Genomic DNA, 10,309 nt, shown 5'->3' on the forward strand with positions numbered 1-10,309 from the left:
TCTCTCCCCTCTTGCCCCCTGCCCCCCACCCTCTTTAGTGGACTTTTTTTTTTTTTTGTCTCCATTCGTCCCCCGCTGAGCTGCCACCCACAAAGCGGGTTTGAAAAAGAAAGAATGCAAAGAAAGAAAGCGGCTGATCCTTACTGGCCTCCCCCAGCTAAGAATGGCTAGGAGGCGGGGCCAGGCGGGCTTGCGGCGCAGCTAGGCTCTTGCCTCCCCTGGGCGGCTGCGGGGTCCTTCCGTTCTGGTGGGTTTCACCTGGGACCAGGGTTTCGCTCTTTAGGTCCTGGTGAGTCCCAGCGTAGGATGTCAACCTCCTGCCGAGCGCCCTTCTCCACGGAACTGAGTCTGCTCCCGGTGCTTTGCTCAGTCTTGGGTGGGTCTCTGCGTACAGGCAAGCATAGGGGAGACCAGGTTGCCCCGAGGGTTTACCCATGTAGTGGAAATGAATCCACTGCCTTCTGCGTCCCTGTTTCTCTATCTCCTTCCCTCTTTCTTCTCCCTCTCTACCCTCATCGATTTTTCAAACTCTGGTTTTAATTTCCACAAACGTAGGGACGCCAGGTTTTAGGTCGGCTAACAAGCTAGCTGCCTTCCCATCAGTGCAGTGTCCGGGATCGGCAGTGTATTTCCTTGTGTCCCCAGCCGGCCCACCCAAAAGAAAGAAAGGAAGGAAACGGAACACTCGAACACCCTCGCGCCCACCCCATCCCCCGCTCACCTCTGAAGTGGGTGGTTGGCTACTGTAAGAGAGTGACTCCAGACTTAAAACTGTGGCTGACATTGTTCGGCCGACCACCGCCCCCCGCCCCAAACAATAGTGACCCTCGTAAACAACCCCACACTCTCCCCGTATTTATTTAACATTTTTTTATCAGCAAAGAGCTTAGAAATATATTTATGTATGAATATTTATATATTTAAGATAAACATTAAATCTGTACTGCTGTTTCTCCCTTAAAGTGCTGCCCCCTCTCCATCTCTTGGGTAAATCCAGAATCACGGAGGATTTAATTCCAAAAAGGTTGATTCAGCAGGTGATTTCGAGTGATAACCATTTGTTTATGGTGGCTACAGCGGTTTGATTGGTGGAGTTGATGGCTTCCCTTAACTAAGGTAGGCTACCTTTTCTTCCCACGCAGGCGGTAAAGTCTCTCACCTCTCACTTTACTGGCCCCCCTCCAGAAAGTGATTTGGGTTCAGTCTTTGGCTCTCCTGAATACCGGGAGTTTGGGGAAGCTACTGGTCTTTCTGTCTGTTCTTCTCCCTTTCACCTATTTCTCTTTAAACTCAAAAAAACAAAAACAAAAACAAAACAAAACCAAAAACCAAAAAACTCACCCACAAAATAAACCTACACACAAATAGGGTAAAATAGATGGACATAAAAAATGAGTCAGATCCTTCCTGTTTTACACAACTCCGAAAGGACAGAGGGAGCCACCGGCATCATAGGTTCCCCAGATCATGGGTAATTATTAGCAACTTAGGTTTCCTTCGCGTCCGGATCCCCGCGACCTGTTGATGTCTCCGTGTCGCGGAGCGCAGAGCTCCGCGTCAAAGTTGGTTATGTAAACTGCTTGTGTATTTCGCATTATCATCGCGCTGTCTGGAGGCAATGTAGATTTTCTAAAGATCTAATGAATAAACAACCAGCAACTGCTGGCGGTGTAATTTACATTGTTAATGCCTACATGTGTATAATAAATATGCATTTGTATGTCTTCAAATAAACTCGTTTTAGTTTCTAACCTGTGGTGATTTTTTTTTTTTTTTTTCAAAAAGAAGGCGGGTGGCGGGAACTAGAGTTTACTTAACTTGCATGGCGCTGGTGAAAATGGCTCCGCTGTCAAACTCAGGTTAGGCGGTTGATTAGATTCCGCAGGCCCGTTGTCCCACCTACCCTCTCAAGAAAGCTGCCTGGGATGTGCCCCCCACCCCCACCCCAGGAAAGGGAAAAAGCTTAAAGGAACGAAGCCGCGCGGTCTGGGGACGGCGGCTCTTCCCGTGAAAATGGGAGCCGGGGCGAGGACAGCATCCCAGGTTTCTTGTATTCTCCCTCACCTAACGCCCTCCCCCAGAGACAGTGCCAGCTACTCCTCTTAGATCGCAACTTGAGTTGGGAGAGTTGGGGCTGCTTTGGCTAAAACAACCTCTGGGAAAAGTTTCCCGGGAATTGTCGGACCTACAACCTTCCCCTATTTCGCATTTCGGACCAGCCTGAGGGACAGAAAGCAGGGAAGTAAGAGCGCGCTGGTCCAGGTCGGGGTGCTACACTCTGCCCCATCCTCCAGTAGGGCAGGAACAGGGACGCTCCTGGGAGCCAAGGCCTCTGAGCCGCAGGGTTTGGACCCAGCATAGCTGCTGTGTTCAGAAGCCGAACGCCCTCCCAGATCGTCCCACGCCACTTATTTGAGGCTAGACGCCAACGTTTGATATCTCTCCCTTCCACCAACCAGGTGCCACTTCCTTAGCGTGCTCGAAGGCAAATGTCTCATCTTTTCCCGTCCTAGATCTGGAATACATTATTTTAATTAAGTCTATGGCGATTTACTTTCCTCTGAGATCTATTCCACGGTGCAATTAGGAACGTATTGGTGCTAGCTCATATGAATATTCAGGAGCGTGTCAATTAATTAGCAGACAGAGGAATCTCATTATGGTGCTCAAAACCCTTTTAGTGTTAAGCAGAATTAAGGGGGTATTTGGCAGTGCGCTGGATTAGTGAATATTTTACTGTGCACTCATTTAACTTCATTATCATAGCACTTACACTACTCTCTGATTTTATTAATTAAATTGCTCATTAATTTGTCCAAAAAGGATAAAAGTTTTAATGTACACCCAACAACTTGGAAAGTAAACTTTCGCCCCGCTTGGTCTTTGCTCTGGGCCAGAAGAGGACAGATGGCGGCTTGCACAACTCGAGATGGAGGCGCGGTTCCCCTCTCCCTCCAACCGGCGGCTTCGGGGAGTTCAAGCCTCCAGCTCCCCGCACTCGGGCAGCAGCGGAGATATTTGGGAGGAACAGCCGCGACAGACAGAGCAACCCATTCGCTTTTTGCCTCCGGGATTGGCTTGGAAATCTGAGTCTTATTTCCGCGAGCGAAAAAAAAAAAAAAAAAAAAGGAAAAAGAAAGGAAAGAAAGCCTTTCGCTGGTTCCAGGAAGTGCAGGTGACTGGGCGCGGGGCCATTTGTCTGGGGACCAGGGACACAGAGGTGCCAGATCAGCAAGCCTGGGCGCCTCCGCCTCCAGGCCCTAATACGCGCTGCTTCCCTGAGGCCGGTGCAAAATACACTTGGTGCTGTCAGCAGCCTAACCGCAACGCCCCCTAAGGGCCTGCTAAGTGCAACGCCCAACCCCCACCCACGCACCTACCCCCGACTGGAGGCCTCTACCTGAGCACCCTACCCACGTGCCCTCCACCTGGGCCACCTCTCAGGTATCATTAAAGTTCGGGCCCAAGTGCCGCTCAGGCTCACCTGTATCCCTCTACCCCACCCTGCCCCAAAAGGTTAGAAATACAAATATTAAAATTACTTGCACAAAGGGAACTGCTAAAGAGATCCCGAATTAATATGCATGTAAAATTAATTAGTTGCATTCTGTGACATCAAAATAAGTACCTGGGAAACAGTACACCTTCTGGGCATTGGGAACATATGCTGGAATTAGAGTTAATTGACTAATTACATAAATTAGGCATTAATTTTGCGACACATCAAGTATAAAAGATATCTCAATTAATTGAGCATAAATTACCAGGTGAAACTGGGCATCGGTCTGGCCAGGATCCCGGTTCTCTGACCTTTCCACTCTTTAGGCCCCAAAAGCTAGACATCGTGTCTAGCAACCAGGTTGAGAGTGGCTGGCCTGGGAGGAGAGACCCAGGTCTGCGTGGGGAGTTGCTGTACAGGCTGATGACTCCGGGCAATCGTTAGTGCGAAGAAAACTCCTCCACTCATTAAAATCAATTACATGCAGTTAGATTGATCAGCTTTTGTCAGAAAGAAGAGAAGCAGAGAAGCAAATCCCTTCCCCACCCCACCCCAAGTCCTGCCTCCCTTTTCTCCTCTGTCCACCTTAGCTGATTCTGTAGCAATCCCAGGTTCTCGGCAGTTCTGATCCTCAGTTTCCCATGTAAATTTTCTGGACTTGACACGGGCTCCAAGCACTTTGGATCGATCTGGACTCTGGCTGTGCTGTGCTGGATGCCTTGTTTCTCTTAGTGGTCTACATCCTGGAGGGCTAGCCACCACTCCTCACCCAGGAATACAACTTCAAGGGAGTGATGCCATGTGATCTCTTCCGTTTTGAAGTGGGTGTAAATTAATCTCCGGGTTGTAAAATTTAGGAAAATAACCCATACATTCTCCTAAAAGACTGGTCGAACTGAGCCCCCAGCTTCTCCCCCATGGCTTATATGATTTCTCTCCTTTCTTATGGATGAAAGAACAGAATGGATACAGCATGGGTGTTGAACTTAATTTTCCCAAGGCGCCTTTCTCCCAGGAGAGCTCTGGGAACACACTAATAATTCTCCCTCAAACCCTACCAAAAATGACATTTGCCTTAAAAACAGTATTTTTAGGAAAATATTAATGACCTTGGCAACAACTTTCCCCTATTTTATTTACACATTTTAAGCAGAAGAAAAAGGTGTCCCAAAGTAAAAGAGGTATCTGGCAGTGGATAAAGTCATGCTAAACCCTAGTGAAATTGCAACAAAACTCCTATGCATTCCTTACATAAAGTACCACCAATTATAACACAGTGGTTCTGTTGATCTAATGGAATATTAGTAATGAAGGCACAGATTTCTCAGCAACTTCTGGAGCTGCCTTCGTGTGCCTGGTAGTTTGTGAAAGTATCTGAAATTACAGATTCAACCCCCCCCCCAAACCCCCTGCCCCAAGATCTCTGGGTTGTAGTCATTTTCTTCTTTTTGCCAAAGCAAACGCAGAGAATGAAAGGAAATCCTGAGAAACCCTTTATCGTCTGATTATATACATCTTCATCAAGATGCCTAGGTGACATTTGTTAGAATATAATCCTGACTGCTGATGGGCTAAAGAAACTGATACATTCCTGAGTTTACAGAGACAAACATTCATCTTGATGTAGAGGTTTTCTGCAGTAGCCAGATGCTGAAGGTACTTGAGGGAAATGTTGACAAGTGGATAATTGTCGGCAGAACTAAAACAGACACTTTGTTTACAGTCGAGCATGATTAATTGAGAGTAAATAAAACAGCACTCTTTATAAAACCACCATCCAAGTTCAAAAAAGGCAGTATGTCTCTAGGAATAAAAGAAGTGGACTTATTGTACAAGAGCTCATTTTACCAGGCCCTTGAAGCAGCAGCTGGCAGTGGTGTAGATCAGATGTAGATATATGCTTTATGGCTCTCCAGCTGGTCTGTTTTTTGGGTTTTATTTGCCAAATTTATAGAGCCAGATTAGAAATATTTTCCCCATGATTAGCTGACTTTTAACATTCTCTTATTAAAAGATTATTCTTCTCCTCTTCATTCTCCCTTCAAAAGGTAATGCATTTCATGGGAAATTCTTTTCAAAATGAGCCAGGCTGATAAACCCACTCTGATGTCAAACAAGGCTATTAAATGCCATTGTGATGCTTCGGTTTGCAGAGAGCATTTCTGTTCCCTGTGGCTCTAATAAATTGCAGAAGCCAGACTCTAGTAAACATCGTAGAATTGTCCAGCACAATAAATTTTAATGAAACTGGAAATATATCTTTCTTTCAAGGCACAGTGTGACTTGTGTATACAAAGTATCTTTTCGGCCTCTTTCCTGCTGGACCACAGGGTGACCAGGCCAGCACCTTTCTAACAAATTCTTCTAATCATGTTTGTGTAGATTAGTGCTATAGACATATCTGTCACTGACCTTGGATAGATACCTTGGATGGATGGATTTATGACAGTTTACAAGCGGACGTTCTTTGTATTGGAATCTAATGTCAAATGAAGTTCAAGACAATAAGCCTAAGGCAGTTATGAATTATTTTGGACTACTAACAATTCACTTAAATTCAGTACTGCTGTCCTCCTGTAAGGATGGATACAGAAACACAAGCCAGGTAAATAAGATGCAAACCAGAACTCTGAGCTCCTGGGAGAGAGCTTTCTCTTGGGATTTCTTGCAGTTAAGAACTGTCTGCAAGAGCATTGCTGTAGCTGTGGTGTAGGCCAGCAGCTGCAGCTCCGATTGGACCCCTAGGCTGGCAAAGGAAGGCTGCCCTTTTTCCTCCCTCCCTCAGTCCTTCTCTCCCTTCTTTCCTTCCATAAGCATTTCTGAGGACTAATTCAGTTCCAGTTCATTAAATAGCAAAGCAAGGATCTATCTGATAAATTCATTTTAGTAAAAAATGTCAGTTGGTGAAAGAAAATACATACTCAAGAATAGGCACCAGCTTCTCAGCTTGGAGTTTTTTTTTTTTTTTTTCTCCCTTGTCGTAAGTTCTTCATGATTTCAGAGTCTTTTAAAAAATACATCCCTGCTTTTGACCTTCACAATAACTCATAGAGGAATGAGAATCTATGAATAAAAGTGGCTAATAGCCATTGAGTGCTTTGTATTAGTCCAGCAGTTCTGACCCCGGAGTTCTCTGAGAGGCTTACATGGGTTTCATGAGGTTCCAACGGTCTTCATAAAAACTCAGGACATTATTTACCTTTTCTACTTTTCTTCTTTTACTAGTGTACAGTGGAGTTTTCCAGAAGCATCATGACAGGTTGAATATAGAGACAGATATGAGAATCCTGTTGTATTGTATTAAACCAGACATTAAACAGCTTTGCAAAAATGTTGATACAACAGTACTGTTCTCATTTTTTGCTGAGCAAATATTTTTCATAAAGTTGTATTATTTGTCTTAACATGTAATGGCTTTATTATTTATTATATTTTGGGGGGACCACACCCATGGCATGTGGAAGTTCCTAGGCCAGGGATCAAACCAGAACCACAGCAGTAACCTGAGCCTCAGCAGTGGTAACACCGAGTCCTTAACTGCTAGGCCACCAGGAATTCTAGTGTTTCTTTTTTCAGGCCACATCCATGGCATATGAAATTTCTCAGACCAGGGATTGAATCCGAGCCACAGCTTTGAACTATGCCACAGCTGTGGCAACTCCAGGTCCTTAACCTGCTGTGCCACAGTGGGAACTCCTCACTATTATTTTTAAGTAAATTAATAAATAGTTTAAAATTTCCCCAGTTTTACTTTTAAATATAGCAACTATAAACTCTGATAAACAAATGGCTTGGGGAGTAAGCTCTGCTTTCACCTGTTGTAGAGCTTAGGAAACCAAGAGGTTCCACAGATGATAGGTGGGTGGGAGGGAGCTCAAGGTTCTTTACAGCATTTGAAATTTAACTTCTGTTTTATAGCTGAAATTGGAGAGTTCCTGTTCATAGATGAAAATGCTGGGACCCAGAGAAGTTATGTGGTTTGTCTAAGCTCACACCTTCAGAAATGGAGCTAGGTCTTCAGTAGATTCTTCTCACTGTAAGCAGGGACCTCTATACTCCCTACTGACCATTCGGTGGTGTGCTAGGAAGCTGGATCTTGGTGGGGAAAAGTCTTCATTTATAGTATTTGCCAACTTCTGTAGTGTCATGACTGATTTCAAGTCATAATATCTTTCTGCATGTTTTACATCTTTAATTTTTTTTTTCAGCCACATCTGTGGCATGTGGAAGTTGCCAGTCCAGAGATCAAATCCAAGCCAGAGTTGTGACCTATGCCACAACTGCAGCAACGCCAGATCCTTAACCCCCTGCACCAGGCTGGAGATTGAGCTAGTGCCTCCACAGAGACAAGCCAGATCATTAACCCACTGCACCACAGCAGAAGTCCACATCTTCTTTAATGTTACTCAACAATATTTTGGTAGCTTTTAGTGAATGGGATCTTCATACTTCACTAAATTTACCCCTAAGAAACTCTTGGCTTTTACTATATTATGGATGGTATTTTAAAATTTAAATTTCCAACTGTTTGTTGCTATTATATAGAAAGACAATAATAGATCTGTATTTACCATGCATTCTATAACCTTGCTAAACTCACATCATTTCTGGTTGCGTTGTATAGATTTCATAAGTTTTTCTATGTATACTACCATGCCATCCATGAATAAAGATAGTTGTATTTCTTCATTTCTGATCACTTTGCTTTTTATTTTCTTTCCTTATTGCACTGTCTAGGATCTCCAGTAAAATGATGAATAGAAATATGAGAGTACACATCCTCACCTTGTTCTTAATCTTATGGGGGAAATATTCAGTTTTCCACCACTAGATATGATATTTATTGTAAGTTTTTCATGAGATTGAAGAAGTTCCCTTCTATTTCTAGTTTTCTGAGATTTTTAAAAACTCTGAATAGATATTAAACTGTATCAAATATTCTCCATCTTTGAGATGATCATATGATTTTCCTCTATTAATATGGTGAATTTATTTGTTTACATTTGAATATTAAATTAACCCACTTGGTCATGATACATTACTCTTTTTATATTGCTATATTTGATTTGTGAATGAATTTGTAGTTTCCTTTTTTTGGCTTTTTTTGGTTTGGGGAATCAGAGTAATGAGGGTCTTATAAGATGATGTGAGATATAGCTCCCTATCTTCTATTTTGTGGAAGAGTCTTTGTAGAATTAATTTTTTTTTCTTAGATGATTCATACAATTTACCAGTGAATGCATCTGGCCTAGAGGGTGAGGGTATGTGTGTGTGTGCATGTGTGTATGAAGGTTATTATCTAAAACTGTACTTTCTTTATTAGATATCTTGCTATTCAGGTTACCTATAAAGGAGGCTTTGGTAGTTTATGTCTTTAAGGAAATTTCATCTAAGTTGATTAATTTGTTACTATAAAGTTGGTCATAATATTTCCCTACTATTTTAGTCTTCTCTAATTTTTTTATTGATCAGTCTGGCTAAAGGTTTATCAAATTTATTGGTATGTGCAAAGAATCAGCTTTTGGTTTCATTGATCTCTATTGTTTTTCTGTTTTCTGTTTATCTGATCTCATTTTTCCTTCCTCCAGCTTCTAGTAGGTTTAGTTCATTTAAAAACTGTTTTCTTTTTTAATTCAAAGTGGAAGTCTAGATTGTTGAATTGACACCTTCTCCCCCTTAATATAGGCATTTAATGCTGTCAACTTACTTTAAAGATAGTTTTAGCTTGATCTAGAACGTTGATAAATTATATTTTCATTTTCATTTAGTGCAAATTTTTTTAAGTTTCCTTGTGATTTCTTCTGTGAATTGTATATAGAAGGGTGTCATTTAATTTTTAATTATTTGAGTATTTTCAGATGTAAAAACTGATTTCTAGTTTAAGTCCATTGTTTTCAGTAACCATACTTTATGTATTTTTAATCCTGTTACATTTACTGAGACTTTTTTGGTTTATTCTGGTGAATATTCCAAGTACACTTGGAAAAAAAAAAGATTATTATCTTGTTGGATGGAATGTTCTATTAGTGTCACTTAGATCAAGCTGACAGAGAGTGCAGTTCAAATCCTTATTCTGGTTTTCCATTTACTTGTTCTTTCAGTTACTGAGAGAAGAATGTTGAGTCTAACTAAAATTGTGGATTTGTCTATTTCTTCCTTTAGTATTTGGCTTCATGTATTTTAAATTTGTTTTTACGTGCATACATATTTAATATTATGCTTTCTTGATCTATAAAACCCTTTATCTATGAAATGTCCATCTTTATCCCATTTTTATGCCTTGTTTGAAGTTTATGTTATCTGATGTTAATATAGCCACTTTAGCATTGTTCTGATTAGGGTTTATGTGGTATCTTTTTCCATCTTTTTCGCTTTTTAAAAATTTTTTTGTTGTGTCAATTTCTGTTGTACAGCAAACTGACCCTGTCATACACACACACACACACACATACACACACATTCTTTTTCTCATATTATCTTCTATCATGTTCTATCACAAAAATATGGAATGTTTCACAAATTTGGGTATCATCCTTATTCAGGGGCCATGCTGATTTTATGTGTCATTCCAGTTTTAGTATATATGCTGCTGAACTGAGTCCAGTCTTTTCAGTTTTTAGGCTATTTGTCTTTCTATATTTAAAGTGGGTTTCTATAGACAGTATATAATTGGGTCATGCATTTTTATCTAATTTCACAATCACTGCCTTTTAACTGCAACATTTTAACCATTTACATTTATATTTACATGGTTGGGCACAAAGTTACTTTCTTGCTGTTTTTTGTTTGTTTGTTTGTTTGTTTGTTTTT

The 10,309-nt window shown here is 41.6% G+C and overlaps 1 non-coding gene across 1 annotated transcript; it reads right to left on the minus strand.

Annotated features, from left to right (window-relative positions):
• Positions 1–9,996: 9,996 nt before the first annotated feature.
• Positions 9,997–10,101, minus strand: LOC125121680 (U6 spliceosomal RNA). Its single transcript, XR_007133559.1, has one exon. It is a non-coding gene; the product is annotated as a U6 spliceosomal RNA (small nuclear RNA).
• Between the last annotated feature and the right edge of the window lie 208 nt (positions 10,102–10,309).

The sequence above is a fragment of the Phacochoerus africanus genome, chromosome 2, assembly GCF_016906955.1.
Source record: "Phacochoerus africanus isolate WHEZ1 chromosome 2, ROS_Pafr_v1, whole genome shotgun sequence".
Lineage (NCBI taxonomy): Eukaryota > Metazoa > Chordata > Mammalia > Artiodactyla > Suidae > Phacochoerus > Phacochoerus africanus.